General features: G+C 44.1%; 1 long non-coding RNA gene across 1 annotated transcript; it reads left to right on the top strand.

Moving 5' to 3' along the window:
* The first annotated feature begins 529 nt into the window (after positions 1 to 529).
* LOC311626745 lies at positions 530 to 3,271 on the top strand. The gene is made up of 3 exons (XR_014795761.1): positions 530 to 868; positions 1,588 to 1,661; positions 3,033 to 3,271. It is a non-coding gene; the product is annotated as an uncharacterized lncRNA (long non-coding RNA).
* Positions 3,272 to 19,275: the final 16,004 nt, after the last annotated feature.

Here is a 19,275-nt window from a genome sequence, read left to right as displayed (position 1 = left end):
TGTTTCTGAAGTCCAAGACAGGCTAGAGTGGGAGGAAGCAGAGCTTCACCTGAGCCCTGCACAGTCAGGTAAGATAGGAACTGGTGACAAACCAGGGTCAGCCCTTGCTGTGTTTGGGGCTCTGCACAAAACACAGCTCAATAGTCTCAGATGACAGATTTGTGGATCGCGTCCATGATGGTCTTACCCAGAGTAGAGTCTGCCCACGCCCAAGGACACAGCCTCCAGATCAAAGGCATCCCTATGAGAAGTCCCCAACCCCCAGATCCAAAATTTCCCTCCCACCCCAAGCACCCTCTCCAAGCACTTTGCTCAGAGCTCTTGGAAGACACTTATCTCCCCCAGTGCAGAGCAGGCAGGCACCAGTGGCGGCAGCCTCTTTTGGTAGCCATTCAAAATGTAACTGTCTCCTGTGGCATTTGCAAAGTCAGAGGCACCCTGGCAGGGAGCCTGGACAGGCAGCTGAAAGTCGGTGGCTTCCAGGGGAGAGGGTGAAGTAGACTGATTTGTGCGGCACACAGGAGGCAAGGGTTGCAAAACTATGTGAGACAAATGAGAGGGAGGACAGGAGAGAGGTCCCAAAGACATCAGCCAGAGCAGAGAAATCATGTTTGGGGACTTGCTCTGAGCCAGTTCTTCCCTAATCAGGTGCAGCCCTGGAAGGTGGGATTGCTAATACATGTAAATGTTTGAGTTTCTTCCACGAGTATGTGCTGCTTCCAAATTCCCGATTTTATCATCCTCACATCCTGATAGAATGACAGGATGGAGGGCAGAGCCTGGCCCCAACGAAAGAGCCTTTTGCCTGAGGGTGTAGGAAAGACTGAAATCAATCAAGCCAGCGAGCCAAATACACCAAGGGGTGAAGGTGAGTTAGCAAATTCATGAATTAAGAGTCCTCTTTGTCTCCTTTAATGTTAATAATTTTTTGGGTTAAGACTTAACCATTAAGGGAAGCTTTTTGCTCTACCAAATGTACTTCAAGTGTGAATTCAGGTTGAGCTTGACTCCCCAGGAGAAAGTTATCAAAACCTAAAACTGCTTCATTTATTCATAGGCATTTATGGTGGCCCAATAAGGCTGAACCTTTTGAAAGCCAGTAGCTACCAAAATGGTTGCTTAACCAAAAGCACACCTCCCTGGATTTACAACTGTGCTTCTCTGGGATGGACCAGGTCACAGATCTCCAAGCTTACATATGTAGGTCCAGGCTGAATTCATTGAGAGAAAGAAAGCTTGAGGAGACGGATTACAAATGTAACTCCCCTGAAGGTGACCTGAGACCTTCCTGTAGGAGGTGTCATTTGTCAGGAGCTAATTGTGAGTCCCAAGCTCTGCCTTGTTTGTGAATATAATTGTAAGAACTGAGAAAGCGTAGGCATTCTTCTGGGAAGAGAAAAGCAACTTTCTCTGTACAATAGAAACCTCGAGAATTCTGTTTTCCTCTCCTATCATTGTTTTCATCTATATATTTTCTAGTTCAATACCTAGAATCTCCAATTTATGGCATTTATTTTTTCTTCTCCACTTTAGGGGTTGGGGGGCAGTCATAGCTCTTCCCTAAGCTTCTCATCTCCACTTCCCCAGGCTCTGCAGGACCCACCATTTCCCTAAGTGAAAGCCCTTTGACAAAATGTTGCCCTGGAGCTCACAAACGGAAAGTAAGTAAAATGGAACCCCTAACCCAGTCCCATAAAAGGGACAGCTGCTGTGAGCCCAGATGATGCCTGAGTCCCACTCCCAGCCCCCAAGCCCCAGCTCATTCTCCCCCAGGGATGGGCCCCCAGCCTCCCTCCTGTCACCCGCCTGGGGGACTAAAACAAACAGCTCTTTGGAAATTCAGTGAAAGGAAAGGGCTGAGTCAGGCCTTCTGTTTAAATAGTCCCCACCTGTTCTCTCAGCCCTCGCCTGCCCCACTCCCACCCTGTGCTTCCCCCACTTCCCTTTCTCTTTTCTTCTCTTTTCCCCTTTGTTGCTCTTTTTCAAAAGGGCAGAGTTGACAGCTCTGGCCTTGAGCAAAGCCAACCAGCGGAGCCAGCCAGGAGCAGCCTTGGGCTGCTGACCCAGCTCCCAGTCTCACCGTGGCTGTCCCACCCTCAGCCTGCCAGTGGCTGTGTCTGGTTGAGTGTTTGTGTGTGTGTGTTGCGGGGGGGGGGGGGGGGGGGGGGGGGGGGGGCAGGGGAGAAGAATGGGGGACCCATATTCCCAAGAAAAAAAATGAAAAACAGCTCCACCTACCTTCCCCCTCCCCTCTTCTCTTGAACTCCTCCACCAGACCCCAGCACCCAGGCATCCTCTGCCCTGGGGGAATTGAGAAAACACAAGGGATCTCTCTGTGTTATTTCTCACAAATGCATACAAATCTCCAATTTAGGATTGGAGAAGCCTAGAAGAGGAAAGGGTGAGGGGACAGAGGAAGACAGAGGAGGTGACACCTTACCGAGGGATGTGCCTTCTTGCTGGCTGCAGGCCTCGGTGGCCCCATACATGTGGTGCTGTGCATAAAAAATAACATCTTGGCATTGAAGGAAATGAATTCATTGCCCATATTCAAAATTAAGCAAAAGGAATGTTTCCAAAGTCACACAAGTTGATTTAGAGACATGCCCTCAACCTATCCACTGCCCTTCACGGCACAAAGGACGCTTCTCGGGATTCCCCTGTCCCGCCTTAGAAGGTACCAGCTGCTCCGAGTCTGTGGCTGGCTCTATAGATAAAGGCTTTGTTTTTGTATTTGTTTTTAATTAAACTTTCTATTTTGAGATAACTGTAGATTGGCATGCATTTGTAAGAAATAATACAGAGAGACCCCTTGTATTTTCTCAATTCCCCCAGGGCAACATCTTGTAAAACTATCATATAAAATCACAACTAGGATCTTTATATTTATACAGTCAAGATACTGAATATTCCTATCACCAACAGAGTCCTCATCTTGCCCTTTTATAGCCACACCCACTTCCTTCCCACCCAAACCCCTCCTTAACCGCTGGCAACCACCAATCTGCTATTTCTATCTTTTTGTTTTTCAGGAATGTTATCTAAATAGAATCATACAGTGGGTAATCTTCTGAGATTGCCATTTTTCAATCTGCAAATTCTCTAGAAATTGATCCAAATAGTTTATGTATCAATAGCAACAATCCTTTTTGTTGCTAAGTAGTACTTAATGGAATGGATATATCACAATTTGTTTAAACATTCACCTGTTGAAAGACTTGGGTTGTTTCCAGTTTGGGGTTATTACAAATAAAGTTTGTTATAAACATTCATTTTTGTGTGAAGTTAAGCCTTGATTTATCTGAGATAAATGCCTAGAACTAAATTGCTGGGTGGTAATTACATGTTTAGTAGTGCACCTTTTAAAATCCTCTCCTTGCCGAAACCGGTTTGGCTCAGTGGTAGAGCGTCGGCCTGTGGACTGAAAGGTCCCGGGTTCGATTCTGGTCAAGGGCATGTACCTTGGTTGCGGGCGCATCCCCGGTGGGGGTTGTACAAGAGGCAGCTGGTCGATGTTTCTCTCTCATCGACGTTTCTAGCTCTCTATCTCTCTCCCTTCCTCTCTGTAAAAAATCAATAAAATATATTTTTTTAAAAATAATTAAAAAATAAAATCCTCTCCTAAAACTATTCCTTACACACTTGTAGGCGTGTTCCAGGCTGAGAGGTAAGCAGAAGGAGAAGGAAGAGGTTTTGAGACCTCAGTTCGTAAAGCTGAGTTGCTGCCAAAACACACACCCTGTGACTGTACCAGACAGTGAAGGGGCACCAAGAACAAAACCAAGTAAGGTGGGCAGAATAATGACCCCCCCAAAGATGCATAGGCTCTCACCCCCAGAACCTGTGGACACATTAAGTTACATGCTGAAGAGGAATGAAGGATGCAGGTAGAAGTAAGGTTGCTCATCAGACAACCTTGAGATGAAAGAGCATTCAGGATGATCCAGGCAGGTCCTGGGTAACAGCAGGATCCTTCAAAATAGAAGAGGGAGGCAGAAGAGTAGAATCAGAGAATGATGTGACTGTGGAAGAAAGACCCCAAAAGATTTAATGTTGCTAGTTTTGAAGATGGGGGAAGGCATCTCTGAGTCAAGGAGCATAGGTGGCTTCTGGAGATTGGAAAATGAAAGAAACATGTTCTCCCCCATATCCTGAAAAATGACACACAGTGCTGGTCTTTGTTGGCCAGCATTTCCTGTGTCAGACCTCTGACTACGAAACTGTAAAATAGTAAGTTCGTGTTGTGCTAAAGCACCAAGTGTAAATTGTTATAACTTGTAACCATAGCAAATAGAAAGCTGACACACCAAGTGACCTCTACAGGGGTTTCAACCTTCAGCATTTACGACTGCTGCTCCTGAATAGAGTCTTCCGCTTGTCTCATGAAGTGAAGAGAGAATATGGGACTTCTCTTAGGCTTGATCCAAGACCCCTAGTCCTCCTTTATTTATCTATACACTTTCTGATCAGCCATAGGTTCTAGCCTCTCCTTGAATGGGTTGCCTGTTGCTCCTTTCCAATGAACCCTTCCCAGGTCCTCTAGGCCTTGTTCTGCCCTTCCCCAGGCTGTACCAAGAGCATCAAGGACTCTGGGAATCTCCAGCTGGCAAAACTAAACCTCAGCCCAACTGGTGAAAAAGACTTAAAGAAGCTTAGGGATTTGGAACTTGTCTGTCCACTGGGATTTAGCACTTAATTACCAGAAACCCATGTTTGCCTGCCTCTATTATAGCCAGAGACTGCTCTGCAAAATCAGGATAATTGGTGAATCATTAGCATATTAATGAACTGGGCTTTGTTCCCTCTGGTAATGATCTCAGAAGGTGATGAGTTCGGGATGTGATGAAAGAGATCCAGAGAAATGATATCAAAATGAGCTTTTCATGAGGAAGCAAAAGCGAGGTGACAATTCTCTAAAGGAGTAATTCTCACATGACATGTGACTCAGAATCACCCAGGGAATTTTTTTTCAACCTTTACATGCATTTCACCCTCACCCTCACACACAGCAGACACATTCTACTCCATTAGAATTGTCATGATTCTATGAGGACCATATCCTGGAGAGCATAATCTGCGAGGGCATAGATATAAAACCTAACCTAGATGCAAAAACACATACACACACACTTTTCATTTGATCAACTGTTCTAGCATCTAGTTAGATTTCAGCGTGTAGCCAACACTAAGTCACTGGTCTAACCTGAGAACTCCTCTAATTGGTGGTCTCCCCCCATGTCCTCTCTCACCTGCACGTGACATTCCTCCCCCTCCCCCATTTTCTCATTTTATTCAGGGGGTTCTGCAGTCAGAGTAAGAAAGGAGAATGGATGGATTGTCATAATCCCAGAGATTTTCAGATATATATCCAAAGAAAATATCCTACTGACAATGAGACCTCTGAAATGACAGGAATATCTCACTCACTTGCTTTACAAATATTTGTTCTGCAAAAATATGAGGTGTTAACTTCAGGTCAGACTGAAGGTGCACATAGCCCAAGGCTGTGAGCTCTCTGACCTCCTCTACACCTAAGGACCTCCTAAAGTCCCCACCACTGAATACCACTACATTGGAGGTTGGTGTTTTGACATATACATTTGAAGTGGACACAAACATTGAGTCCATAACAGGAGCAGAAGTGAGTTTCAAAGAAGGAGCGCATATTCAGTGTAAGAAACTAAAAGACAGCATACTGCTATTGTTGGCTGCATTGTAATAACCACTGGCTCGTTAAGGGCTGGCTCACTAAGGGCTATCTTGAGCTTTTTAATCATACCTAGTGTGTTTCCAATATTCTGCCACAAGAGCAGAAAGGTTGGAAGCCACCAGGTTAGAAACATAACTCCCAACTCCACTAATTTGATGTAAGCTTTTGTGTGACCCACCTGTGCCACTTCAGAAGGTAATAGTCTCTACAGAAGAAATTAATGGCTCTGGAGAGTGTGTCCTTTTACATTCTTTTCTAAAATTACCCATTGCATGCTTCCAGGGAAGTTCTCTGCTTCTCATGGGGAAGGAGTTGAATATCATATCCATGTTTAGCCAATTCACCCCTGGACACTTCATAACTAGGTATCATGTAACTCCTCGGCCTCCATATTTCAGCAGGAGGGACCCTCTATAAACACAAACAGAATGTCGTCCATGAGTGGGACCAAGGGGCTCAGCCTCTGTATTATTTTTTATTTGAGAGCCAGTGAGTAGAACGTGTTGGTACTAAGGTTTGAGGAGGGCAGGGTAGTGACTTCTGGTTTCAATACCATTTTTTGCAAAGCTCAGCATCATTTTGGCTTTCCTCAGCCACAGCTCTTGCCCTGTCTTCAGGAAACAATCTGCAAAGACTGTTAGTTTCTGTTTTAGGGCCAAAAAATTCCAGTAAAAGTTGAAGAAGTCCTGCCTGACCCTAAAAAGTCACAGCAAAGAATTTCCCACCTCTCAATTATGTGTAGTGAATTTAACACATTCTCTATTATAAAAACAATATCAGTTCACTGTATTAATTTAGAAAAGAGAAAAGCACACAAAAAAACAAAACTCACATTTTGTGCATGTATCTGTATGCAAATATTTTAACATTAGCAGAATCATTTACCTAACCTGTTTCTCATTGCTTTTTTTTTTGATAGAGTAATAAGCCATGAACATTTTCTCCTGTCACGTGTGTAGATATTAGCCAACATAATTTTTCAAGTAGAATTCTAGCATGACTAACATGTCATGATTTATTAAAAATTCCTTTCTTGTTTATTTAGTCTGTTTCTATCTTTTCACTATTTCAAAACATCTTCTTAAAAATTGCTTGTTGAATTCTAACCTATAAATCAATAGGAAGCAAAGGGTTATCAAAAGTAAAATGAGACTTTAGTGCACTAATTTCATGATTATTGACAAGTAGGATAATTAAAATCCATTTAAGCTGATAACTGTGATCAGAGCAAGAATAGAAACCAAGGGAAATTAGAAAAAGTCAAATTAAAGCCTGAGGACAGTGTTGCTTCAGTGGGTTTAGAGAAGTAAATACATCAACCAACGAACAAATAATTCACTCAACCTAAAGATGCATTTATTGCAAGATGCACCACTTAGTTTAGCTTTCACTGAGGAAGAAAAAGAAGCTTCCAATAATCAGATGATGCCATCACTTATGACCACTATTCAGGTGGTTCAGGAGAGCAAAGGCCCAAGGAAGAAAATCTTGCTAAAGAGATGCTGAGAAGGAATAGGATCTGGGTTGGAAGGAATCAGTGAGCGGCTGAGTGTAAGGCAGTTTCACCCTAAAACCAAGGGCTATTCTTAGAACATTGAAAATAGACATCCCATGACTATGATGAAAATCAAGCTGACCTCCCTGGGGGAAAGCAGACTGGGACTGCCAAATCGTGATCATTTTATTAGACTGCATGTTATCTTGAAATGATAAAATAAGCCTTCAGCCTTAGCACATAGTGCTTTAGTCATTCTCATCCACTCACAGCTCCCTGACTTCGCCAAGCGCTTTCAGTCCCCTTTGCCTTTTCAAAAGCAGTCCCTTCTGCCTTAAATATCCACATTCACACAGAAAATATAACTCAAGCCTCGTTTTTTCTAAGGACCTTCCCTGACATCCCCTAGGAGAAAACGAGCCCATTCTCAGACCCACCACTGACTTTACCCACCAGTTCCTGGGCCAGCTACAGCCCTCTCAGACCCAAATAAGCTAGGCCCAGGCTGAACCCCACCCCCCCCCCAAAAAAAAGGGCACTTCTTAGGGTGCTGTTGTAACCTTAAGAGCCAGAATCTTGCCGGATTTTTAAAGCAGATTCTCAGTCTGAAAACCTGAAACAGTTTAACTCCCAGCTTTTTTTTTTAATATGCGAAAAGAATGATGAGACAGAGCCCAAACTGCAATAAGTTCTGCCTTCATTTTACTATAAATGTAACTTTATCCTACCCAATGCAAGCTCAGAAGGTGTTCATGGCATCTGCCAGTCTCCCCTCCCATAAACTTTAGGGAGCAGGCTGTTCAGACTTGTCCTTTCCTCCAAGGCGTGCTCACAGTTCCATCATCCTCACCTGCATATCCCATAGCTTTCTCTACACCTTCAGTTCTCACTAAAGCTCAAATTGCTCAGTTTGGGTTTTTGTGGAGGGTTTTTTGGTTTTGTTTTTGTCTTTTAATCAAACCCTGTCTTAGTAGCAAAGGTGGAAATAGCCTGGGCCTGCTTAAGCAGTGCAGGAGTTTTCTCTCTAACCAGAGAATCAAGATCTCAGACTCCCAGTGTCATCTGTACCAGGATGGGGGGATCCTTTCAAATAGCTTTTTACAGCAAACGGAAATTACTATTTGGAGACTTGAAGATTAATGGGTCAGTTGTTCCATTCTCAAGACCCATAGCAATTGGGAGCTTTGTTACCCACTCAATTGTAGACCCCAGCAGTCCTAATCCACTGTGTTTTAATCAAGAATGTACATACCTTTTGAGGGGTGTCTTGATTGCCTTTGACTGTGCGGTGCCTGCAACTCTTGGTAGGTATTCATTTGAATTAATTAATTAATGAGCACTTAGGTCAATTCAAACTAGGTATAATTTGTCATTTCTTAGAGAGCTCTGCGACACTAAAGGTTGAGTTAATGAGACTCCCACACTACCCCCTTCACTGTGTACCTCATGGGGCCACCTGTCCCTGCAAGATTTTTTTCTTTCCATTGGTTTCTTTCTTTGTTCCCTTTAGTTGGTATTTATAATCCCCATCCTCTCCCCAGCATCCCACCACCACCAAGCACATAAGGTTTAACCTAGCAAACCATATTCCTACATAAAGTTTGTTTCTGAGATGGCTTCACTCCCATAGCACAGTTAAGTAGCTGGAGAGAGATTGTGCAGACAGTACAGGAATGAAGATAATAAACAGAGAAAAGGCAAAGGCTTCCACATTGAGGTCTTTGGAGAACAGCTCATTCTCAGCTGCCCATGACCTCATTCCTCTGTCAGCAACCCCCAAAGTTATCTGGAGCCCACATTAGGGAGTCTTCTTTGATAAGGGACTGGGGAAGTTTCTCACTATCACCTCCAAAGTCTTCCTTCTTTTCATTAGAAAGCATTTCATGGACACAGTGTTCTAGTATTTTATCCTCTGAGAGTATACAACTTGTGTCTGTGATGGATCCAAGCCAATCACTAGGCTTATCAGTCAGGACCGACAGGTAAGTTATACTCTGCAACAAATAACCCCCACATCCCAGAGGTTTAAAACAGCACAGGTTTGTTCTATACCACATGTTCCCTGCAGATCTGCTGCAATGCCCCAAGTCTCCTCCCTCCAGGACCCAGTCTGAAATAATCCCGGCTGCCATCTTCTCAAACATTGTCTCTGTCAGTGGCAGTGGGCAAAGGGGAAAGAGCATGGTGGATATCAATCCCACAATAGCTCCTAAGGCCTGTACCAGGAAGTGAGACCCATCACTTCCACTCACAATCCATTGGCCACATCTGGATTCCAGTGAGTAGAGAAGAGTAACTCTTCTGTGTGTGTGTGTAAACAACATCAATGACCCCATGCACTGTGTCTTCCATGAAGTTGGCTCAATTAATCTGTTTGACAGGGAGGAAAACCCCATTTACTTGCCCCCTATGATAAGGGTAAAGAAGACCCTTGCTTCACAGAAAGGGAGTGGAGCATGGGTATGCATCATGAGAAGGCAAATGACCTCTAAGTTGCTCTATGTAAAAGAAGGATAGACCCAGGGGAAGTCTAGGAGTCTTGAGTGGCTGGAAAAGGCTCGAACCCTCTTTGAGGAAGAGAAATAGAAACTAAAGAGTTTGCAGAAAAGTGAATAAAATATGGGAGCTACCAGAGGGAGATTGGAAATGGTTAAAGGAGATGTTTAAAAGTTCTGTTATATAGGCATCTCCCTTGTTCTAGAAGTATGACTTGTGGGTTTTGAAAAGTGACAGCATGCTGAGGTTGGTCACAGAGCAAACACAAGGCAAGGAGGTCAGAGCCTGCCAAGGAGGCCCAATTACTGTACAGTCCAAAGTCAAGTATTATTTTGTTTCATTTTCATGATCTAGGTCCAATTAACCTATTCTTCATCCTCCATCATGACCCAGCACCTCTCCAGGGCCATAGGCTATACTCTGCTCCATCACCCAACTTGAGCTACTCGGCACTGCCTCACCCTGTGCCTTCCTTCTCATTATCTTGCCCACCTCCTAAGCCCCAGTCTCAAATATCCACTTCTCCACTGCTCAAAATCCTTTCCTACATCTCAAAGGCCACCAATTCCCTAGAATCACTAAGATAAGGTTCTCATCCCTCTCCATGTGAAGGAAGGAATGTCATTACTGAAAGTATTATCTCCCCTAAAAGGCTGTGAGATCCTCAAGGGCAGGGGAAAAATCCTAACTCTTGTCCCCAGTTCCTTTTACCGGATTGACTATTGAGTAACAATTATAATGACACTAAGTACTAGTAACAGTAACAGATGACATTTACCAAGCTTTTATGGGTTTGGCCCTATGCTAAGGGCCTAAGTACATCATCTTTTTATATGTACAACCACCCTGGTGGATCTTATTAGCCTCACTTTATAGATGAAAAACAAAGACATGGAGGCCCAGAGAAAGTAAACAACCAGCCCAGAAGTCACATAGCTCTGGTGTCAGAATGACCTCAGTTTGAGCACATCCACCTCAGTTAACTCCAGTGGTCAATCACTTCTCCAAATTTCTGACCACACACTCAGTGGTGGGGCTCCACTTTCAGCTGCATTCTTTCTGATGTTAAGAATCATTTGGGTGTTTGTGGCAGAGACCATCAAGCTGCTCACCAAATCACTGGCCTTGACCTTCAGGTATTATATATCCAGTCCGACACGAGTTGGTGTGAGTTTTAACACCACTTATAGACCCTAACCATTAAAAACTTCCCATGGGAGAGAATAACCAAGATGGCAGCATAGGCCAATGCTTGTATTCGCTGCCTCCCACAACCCCATCAAATTACAACTAAAATACAGAAAAACTATCATCCAGAACCACCAGAAAGCTGGCTGAATGGAAGTCCTACAACTAGGCAATAAGAAAGCACACTGAGCCAAAACCGGTTTGGCTTAGTGGATAGAGCGTCGGCCTGTGGACTGAAGGGTGCCAGGTTCGATTCCGGTCAAGGGCATGAACCTTGGCTGCAGGCACATCCCCGGTGGGATGTTTCTCTCTCATCGACGTTTCTATGGGTCGGCAGCTAAGTAATTGCGGGTTTCACACATATATGGCTTCAGTTGAATTTTTAGGTTTGCAGACGTAGTACAAATGTAAAACACATTTTGTTATTTGATAGTTGGCTATTCAGCTGTTAATCAGTAAAAAAAGTTTTTTGATCTGTTTTGTAGTTTTCGTTTGGCGTTCGTTGAAAAATGGAAAATCAAAAGGAACATTTTCGTCATATTTTGCTTTTTTATTTCCTCAAAGGGAAAAACGCATTGCAAGCTCATAAAAAGTTATGTGCTGTTTATGGTGACAAAGCCTTAAAAGAACGGCAGTGTCAAAATTGGTTTGCCAAATTTCGTTCTGGTGATTTTTCACTCAAAGATGAAAAACGCTCTGGTAGTCCAGTTGAAGTTGATGACGCCCTAATCAAAGCAATAATCAATTTGGACTGTCACAGTACAACACGTGAGATTGCAGAGAAGCTTCATGTATCACATACATGCATTGAAAATCACTTAAAACAACTTGGCTATGTTCAAAAACTCGATACATGGGTTCCTCACGAACTGAAAGAATCACAGTTAACGCAACGCATTAGCAGCTGCGATTTGCTAAAGAAACGTAATGAAAATGATCCATTTTTAAAATGACTGATAACTGGCGATGAAAAATGGGTTGTTTACAACAATATCAAGCGGAAAAGATCGTGGAGCAGGCCAGGTGAACCAACTCAAACAACATCAAAAGCTGATATTCATCAAAAGAAGGTTTTGTTATCAGTTTGGTGGGATTACAAAGGAATTGTCTACTTTGAACTCTTACCACCCAACCGAACGATCAATTCTGATGTCTACATTGAACAACTAATGAAATTAAACAATGCAGTTGAAGAAAAGCGGCCCGAATTGACAAATCGAAAAGGTGTTGTATTCCATCATGACAATGCAAGGCCACACACATCTTTGGTCACTCGGCAAAAATTAATGGAGCTTGGTTGGGATGTTTTGCCACATCCACCATATAGTCCTGACCTTGCACCATCTGATTACTTTTTGTTTCGATCTTTACAAAACTCCTTGAATGGTAAAAATTTCAATAATGATGATGATATCAAATCGTACCTGATTCAGTTTTTTGCTAATAAAAACCAGAAGTTTTTTGAACGTGGGATTATGATGCTGCCTGAAAGATGGCAAAAGGTCATTGATAAAAATAGGCAATACATTACAGAATAAAGTTATTTAGTTCCATGAAAAAATTGTCTTTGATTTTCTTTAAAAAATCCGCAATTACTTAGTTGCCGACCCAATAGTTCTCTATCCCTCTTCCTTCCTTTCTGCAAAAAATCAATAAAATATATTTTTTTAAAAGAAAGAAAAGAAAGAGCACACTGAGACTGGTAGGCGGTGCAGAAGCACAGAATGGGCTGGTTTGGTACCCACGTGGGCCACTTTTTTAATTGGGAGGGAGATTATTTCTGGGATGGCTGCCCGGAGGACAAGGAGTCCCAGCCCCACACCAGACGCCCAACCCAGGGTCCCAGAGCTGGAAAAAGGAGTCCCTGCGGGTAGTAAGAACTAAGGGCTGTAAAAACCAGTGTGGATTGGGGCTCTGTGAAACAAAGGCACTGGAGACCCAACTGTTCCTCTTAAAAGGCTGGTACCATGAACTGAACTTACAAGGTCATGTTTCCTCTGAGCTCCAGTGCTGGGCAGACAAAGACACATACAAGGAGAAACTGGACTGTATAGCATCAGAGCAGGGACTCAGAGGCAGCTTTTTCCCAGACTTAGGTGCTCACAGGGATCCTTGTTCTTGTGCTGGGACCTTCTAGGGTCCCAGGGCTGACTGGCAGCCATTTCTGTTTGCTCCACCCTGGTGATTCCCTGAGACTCTGCCCCATCCAATTTATAGCCTCACACAAGCTGTGTGCAGCAGCTTTTTCATATGAATGGCCTGTCCTTGCTCAAGATAAAACCTGTCAAACAAGCTGCAGCTGACTCAGGGAGCCCCAATTCTATCAATAAAAGGCCAAGACCCAGCACCAGCATCAGCTTGCCTTGCTTCACAGATGGGCTTCATCTGGGCACTTCCAAACCTGACACAAAGAGGAAGCATCTGCAGATCTCTCTGTAGCTCCAGCTGGGTGGTCCCCAGCAGTGGCTGACTTTGTACCTCATTGGAGACCCAAGAGCCAGTGTGCCCAGGTGTTGGTGTCAGACCATACCAGATTACAACTCTACACATCCATAAATTAAACACTCAAGGAAGAGCCTCAGTGAGCACCAATGCCCCACTGAAGAAAGTCCTGCTCCATATGGGTGTCTCCTGCACAGCAGCTCTCCCAGTGTAGTTGAAGCTGGTCCCCACAGCCAATTAGCCTGGAGGTCAGTTCCACCATATAGAAGATGATTTCATGGAACAGAAACTGTGCTCCAACCCCAGAAAACTCCACCCTCCTCCCCCTGAACATGTGAGCAAGAAATCAACGCTTGTTGTGCTAAGCCACCGAGATCTGAGTACAGACTGCTGAAACAGTTAACCTACCCTGACTAAAACAGTGCTCAAAAGATGGTTGACTTAAAAGCAGTATTTGGAGCAACAACAAGATTGCAGGAGCATATTCTGTCAGCAGGGAGTAGTTCAGGCATGCTCAGAGAAGACAGCATCTATTCATTCATTGACTGGATGCACCTTGAGAGTAGGGTGCTGACTAGTCTGCCCCTTAAGGGCAGGAAGCTGACAAAGGAGCTGAAGGGGAGGCTAGAGATGGTTGATCTGGACACCTGGGAGCAGGGAGAGATGAGATGTGCCTCAGAGTCCTCAAAGAAGGGCTAGTTCTGTGTTTAAGGACCAACTGGAGCAGCTGAGAGCAGCTACAAAGACGGAAGGACGTAGGCTCCTGACAAGAAAGGGCTAGCCAGGTGTGAGAGGAAGTCTGTGTGGCCTGCGTGGCCTGCGTGCTCGGCGGTCTGGGCAGCCCAGAGGCTCCATCTGAGATCTGGCCCAGTCCTTTCTCAAGCAGCCTCTGAAACATGAGCTGGCATTGTGTCCCTGCAGCTGGTTTCCCACTGCCTACTCTCTCTCTCTCTCTCTTTCTGCTTGTTCTTTCTCTGAACCCTTCCTGCCTCCGCCTCCTGCTCTTCAGTCACTTCATTAGAGAGAAATTGACAATCCCGCTAGAGAAAAAACTCCCCATCCCACAAGCAGGGATCCCTCTGCCCACCCACACACATTCTACCCTGCTCATTTGCATGTCAATACCCAGAATGCCCTGCTGGCTCATAACACAACCATTAGACACTTTGGACAGCTGTTTACCAGCATCTGAAGCCTGGAGTTGGCATAGCTGATGTCCCTCGGAGGGCAAGGCGTTTACTTTCATGCCAGCTAACATTGGGAATGAGTGGCATCACCTGCAGCCTCGTCTCCTGACAGGCTTCTGCTAGCATCACTCACGTTGGCACAAGGCAAAAAGAAATGCAGTTGCACTAAGAAGTTATTTTTAAAGCCGTTTGACCAGCTTTAAAGTCCTGCCACTGCTGCTCACCAAGTCCATCCACCAACACAGCCCCCTCACATTCCAGCTCAGCAGTCCTCAGCCCAAGAAGGCATCCTGCAGCCACCATGGGCTGCAAGAGAACTTTCTCAAAACCCAGATTTGTAGAGCTTTTCTACCTCTCTCATAACTCCAGAATGCAGCAACTTCCTCCTTGGGTCCAGCAAAAGCAAGCCACTTCCAAAAACCACACAGGTCTGAGGAGCCCTCAGCAGTATCTCAGAGTTCCCTCGATGCTACATCAGAGGGATCAGTCCAAAGTTCCAGAGAACTAGGGAAAAGCCAGCTTCTTTGGGTCGGAGAAAGGAGTGTCAGACATCAGCAGCAAAACAGTATCTGAGAAAATAATCGTAAAGTATGGTGACAAATGTGTGTGTGCAAAGTAGGCAGGAAGGCATATATAAAAAAACACACACACAAAACAAACAAACAAAAAGCAAACAGAACACGATTCCCATGTTCCACATTTTCCAAAAAGGGCCTAGTTTGTGTAGAATATATTAGACATATCTGCTTCTGCCCATCAAATGTAAAGCACCATCCCCAACTCAGATAGATATTTGATAACTCAACAAGTCATTCATTCAATAACACGTATGGTGTTTACTATGTGTCTGGCACCCTGGTAGTAGCTGGAGGCAGACAAATGAGAGATGTGGCCTCTCCAAGATGGTGCCTTCATAGCCAGTGTGGCCAGCAAGCCCCTTTCCTTTCTGCCATTTGCAGCAACTGCTTTCCAGGGCTCAGGGATGGATTTCCCTGAGTCATCCTGCTCCTGTGCCAGGGCAGCAGCAGGTCCAGGAGCTCAGGGGAACAAGTGGAGTCTGGAGCCACACTGCTCCATTCTAAGGAGGTTCTGATGCTCTCCAGTGTGGGGATCTTGGGAAAGTTTCTCATATCCATGCCTCAGCTTCCTCCCTGTAAAATGGACCTAACGACAGAACCCCCTCATAGAGTGGAGATGTGGACTGAATGAGTTAACACACTCAATGCTCTTAACACAGTGTCTGACACACATCAAGCACTCGATAAGCATTAGCCATTGTTATCATTGCAACTGGCTGCACATATTAACGAAAGTCACTGCCAAGCTTAAGGAAGAAGCAGCCAACGGCCACAGACCTGAGCAAAGCTAAATGGTTTTTATAGGAACTAGACCATGGACTTGGCCTCCTTAGATTGGGGTTTTAACCAAATACAGGAAAACAAACGCCTATAACATGCATAGACTAGGGGATAAATTGGTTATTGGAATGGCGATTGGCCAGTAAGTGAGAAGAATTCAGATTTAAGTATACATGTGAAAGATCTGCTCCTGCTCCCTGGCTCTCAGCCACTGCTTTGCTGTGGAAAGGTGAGGTGGGAAAGGCGTCACAGGGAAACTTCTGAGATAGTGCTATGGCCCAGAACCAGAAAAGGCAGGGATCCTAACAGGAGGTCAGTGTAACCCTAGCTCCTTGAGAAAGGTGATGGGTGGGCCATTGCCAAATGTTTCACCGTCTGGACACCACCCTCTCCTTGGTGTCTTCCCACTTGCCTCATGGATCCCAACCCTCAGGGTGAGGTCAGAGACAGAAGGATTTGAAAGACCAAGCCCCAAATCATAGGAAAACTCCTTTCTCTGTTCCCCAGGATTAGGAGATTAGAAGGAGAACAAAGGAGCAATTCACCAGTGGATTCGGCAATTCTCCCACGTCCAACTCAGCAACCGCCAGGTTCCCACCATCTCAAGTGGCTAGAGAGGCTGAGACCAGCTGGCTAGACTTAAACAGAGTGTGCACCAATGCCTCTCCCAGAGACACTTCAATGTGTTCTGTGCACGTAGCCTGGGATAGAATGGAGTGTGTGTGTGTCTGTGTGTGTGTGTGTCTGTGTGTCTGTGTGTCTGTGTGTATCTGTGTTTGCGCAGGCACACATGTTGCTTAGAGAAAAATCAGAGGTAAAGGAGACAGGTATTGAACCAGCAAACCTCCCACAAATCTTCTATTCATAAAAATGCCTGGTTTCTACCCAGCTTTCTTAAATCCAGGAGACAAACCCTGAGCAGCCAGCTGCTATATGACTTATAGAACTCAACCCCACCTCCAACAGATACCCACACTGCAAAAGGGTACATTTTGAAACTTTGGGGAAATTGGGGAAGAATAAAACTTCACTACAATTTCATCATGGGTAGTATTTTAGTATATCTCTTCTGGTTTCCTCCCCTACATATCTTTTAAAATAAATATAATATCAGCCAATTCCCACTTTCTTGGGTCCTGTAATATCTTCTTTTTCCTAACATTATGCTACAAATATTTTTCCATGTTGCCATGTTCTTTCCACCCAGCCTTCTTATGGAATGTAGGCCAATTTGAGCACTGATTACTGAAGGGGTTCAAAGTCATTCACAACAGGGAAGCGAAGACTAAAGGTGATCCTGAGTTAACATGTTTAAGCTCATACAAGGCAACTTCCAAATACAATATGGTCCAATTAAAATAAGTTGGAAGCAATGAAAACTGAAGCTGTAAGGGAAATTTTGCTGACTGTTAAAATAATCATACTCCAAAGTGGATTAAAATTCCCTGGATCTTTCTGTTCAGGGTGACTTGTGGTCAATCTTTCCTACATGCCAAGAGATGCACAAAATGGGTTAGTATTTTATCCTTTTTTTAAATATTGCTATTGATTTTTAGAGAGAGAGGGAAGCATCCATGTGTGAGACTGAAACATTGATTGGCTACCTCCTTCATGCCCCCCATTAACGGTTAAGCCTGCAACCTGGGCACATGCCCTTGACTGGAAATCAAACCTGAAACCCTTAAGTGCTTAGGCCAATGCTCTAATCACTGAATACACTGGCCACGGCTATTCATTCATTCCTAATGAAACTTTTCCTGGTTTCCTAATTCCTGCTTTCCTCTGTAAAATATATTCACATACATTCTCATTTCCTAGAAACACACCCTCCCATCTCCTCCTAAACCTACACAGCCTCTTCCTCACTTTCTCTAGACTAGGCATGTTCCAAAAAGGTGGTATTGAGGGACTCCTAAAAATATCTATTTAGTAACAAACAAGCAAACAAAACAAACTCATAGACACAGACAAGAGTATGGTGGTTACCAGAGGGGAAGGGAGTGGGAGAGGGTGAAGAGGGTCAAAGGAATTAAATATATGGTGTCTAGACTTTGGGTAGTGAATACATAATGTGATATACAGATGATGTACACCTGGAATTTATATAGTGTTAGTAACAGATTTTAACCCCAATAAATTTAACTTTTCATAATTGCTTTTTTTATGGAATTGGGGATTTGTTGGCAAATGTAACTTTTAGCAAGGTTAGCATATCCTTTACTTAGCTCTACTTTCTTATTCTCTAGACATAACCAGAAAATGATTAGATGCAATGTCTGAAGCAGAAGTATAAACAAGGAAAAGTGGAGTAGATATTGCTTTGTTTTGTTGAGGGAATAACCATCAAGAGGTGACAGTTCAGTTTTGGGGGGTTGAAGAACAGCACAGCAGGAGGAGCAGAGATTCTGCCAACCTTAGCTTGGAGGGTTGATGCATCCTGCCACTCGACTCCCTTCTCTGGTCCATAGAGCAGGGAGGCCATACTAAGATCAAGAGAGAAGCCCACTCTTTCTCTCTCTCCAATTTCCAAAGAGCCATCAGCTACCTACAGTTGCATTCAGAAAGACAAGAGACCCAGCTCAGTGGAGTCCTCATGGAGCAACCCTCCAGTTTGGACCGGTTTTGCCATGGCACAGAGCTCAGGGAAAGCTCAAGATTTGAATAGACAAAAAAAAAAAAAAAAAAAAAAAGCTCAAAACTTAGTGGTCACAGTTTGGAAGAAAATATATTAATTTTTTTTTCCAAGTTTAGTTTCCAAAAGGTCTGGGTTGGGAGGAGAATGGAGTCGTTTTTCATGCTTATGCAGTTATCATTGGAGGTTCCAGGAACTGACTGATACCATTAATGATCAGAGCCTCCCCCTTACCATCTTCGGAGAACTCATTACTGACTCAGCTTCAGCCTTTCGTGTCTGAGTTCTCAAGCCCCTCACCCAGCTGTTCATGAGGAAATAGCCTCAGAACTAAGGGTGAGCAGGCAGTGGGAAGAAGGGGTGAAGCAGCATAGAATGATTACAATAAAAACACATGCCAATGTGAAAGAGAAAAGCCATTGTCATCTCTAGCTCCCAGGACAGCTAAAGTCCTCACTTGGAAAAATACTACTGTGAATCTAAGTTGTTGATAAGTAAGACACAGACACTGTTGAGGTAGGGAATTGATGATTCTTTCAATTAATTTTTTAAACCTCCTAATAGATGAATAGCTGGTAAAAGAATCTCAAAGATTATCTCAAAAAGTCCTCCTTCTGCAGATGAAGGCAGACAGGTTCAGTCAGCCTAAATGGCCTGCCCAAAGTCATGGTAGTTAGACTAGAATCAAGACTGCAGCCAGCCAAAACCAGTTTGGCTCAGTGGATAGAGCGTCGGTCTGTGGACTGAAAGGTCTCGGGTTCGATTCC

Source organism: Pipistrellus hanaki, assembly GCF_964339955.1.
Source record: "Pipistrellus hanaki genome assembly, chromosome: 8".
Taxonomy (NCBI): Eukaryota; Metazoa; Chordata; class Mammalia; order Chiroptera; family Vespertilionidae; genus Pipistrellus; species Pipistrellus hanaki.
The sequence above is the reverse complement of the archived record's forward strand: the minus strand, read 5'-3'. Positions and strand labels throughout refer to the sequence as shown.